General features: G+C 43.6%; 1 long non-coding RNA gene across 1 annotated transcript; it reads right to left on the reverse strand.

Moving 5' to 3' along the window:
• Positions 1 to 243: 243 nt before the first annotated feature.
• On the reverse strand, positions 244 to 995 carry LOC118799548. The gene is made up of 3 exons (XR_005006119.1): positions 902 to 995; positions 777 to 826; positions 244 to 706 (listed from the first exon to the last, which is right to left on the reverse strand). It is a non-coding gene; the product is annotated as an uncharacterized LOC118799548 (long non-coding RNA).
• Between the last annotated feature and the right edge of the window lie 289 nt (positions 996 to 1284).

Here is a 1284-nt window from a genome sequence, read left to right on the forward strand (position 1 = left end):
TTATAGATTGAAGTATAGGACCCTTCTTGAGAGCTGTACAGACTCCAATCACTTTGTCCTGTTCCCACAGCACTAGCACCAAAGCCAACACTTGGGGAAAATATGCCAGACTGATAGCTGCTCTGTACAGGTTGAGCTGAAGATACTCTCTGGGAAGCAGTTTGGACAGGCTGCTCCGACACTCTTTGCTGGTAGGTGCTTGGGACAGGCTGGGCTGAAGCAACCTGTTGGTAGGTGCTTTGGACTGGCTTTGAAGTGCTAGCAGAGGGCTTAAAGCTGGATGTGAAGAAGGACCCCCTTGAGCCTGTTCCCGTTGCTGCACTAGAATCAAGTCCGATATTTTGAGAAACAAAGCTGGATGGAGAACTACCCTGCACAGGCTGGGCTGAAGCTGCCTGCTGGTATGCTGTCTGGACAGACTGGCCTGAGGCTTGTTCTAAGGAGGTGCTTAAGGCAGGCTTAGGAACTCTAGTTAATGGCTGAAAGCTTGAGGTGTAGGTAGATTCCTGAAAGCTGAATGCCCTTGAGTCACTTGAGCCCACATCAGTCACACTAGAATCAAAGGCCTCAGTTTCCGAGGAGTCTTGGGTTTCCTGAAAATAAAGTTCTTGACTAGGCCCAAATCCAGAATCAGCGTTTGCCTGAACAGTAGTCCTCTCAGTGCTCCCATCCTGAGCACCATCTTATGTACAATAATGTCTGTAAACTAAGCATACTTCACATTAAAAGCATGTAGTTTGTTAAAACTTTTCAGCTTGCTAATAGAGAAAACTTACCACTTCCTGCATCACCATGCACAGCATAACTCAGCACCAGTAACAAAATCCTGTTGAATACAGATATAATAAATAAAGCAAGCAAACTGATTTATATTAAAAATCACTAAATGAAATTAACATACCACAGAGGCTTCCAGATTGTTTCTGCCATTGCTAAAATCAAAGCTCCAAAAACAACCCTGGCCACCCTCAGAAACAGACAAATCTTTCTCTGACACTTCTCCAACCAGCCACATGTTCCTTTAATGTCATCAAAATGCACCTGCCCCACCTCTCCCTATTGGCTGGCTGGATGACGTGTTCATGTCACCTGTTTGTTAAGGTAATGAGCAATTGACAGGTCCCAATTAGGCCTCATTACATCATTGTTTTCAATGCGCAAGACCTTCTGTTGCAAACATCTTCTGTCTTTCTTTTTTTGTTCTTTCAATAGCTGATCATCTAATAACAGTTACATGTTACCAAGGAAAGCACTGCATTTTTTAAATTCTTTTTGAAACTTCTT

Source organism: Colossoma macropomum, unplaced genomic scaffold (genome assembly GCF_904425465.1).
Source record: "Colossoma macropomum unplaced genomic scaffold, Colossoma_macropomum, whole genome shotgun sequence".
Taxonomy (NCBI): domain Eukaryota; kingdom Metazoa; phylum Chordata; class Actinopteri; order Characiformes; family Serrasalmidae; genus Colossoma; species Colossoma macropomum.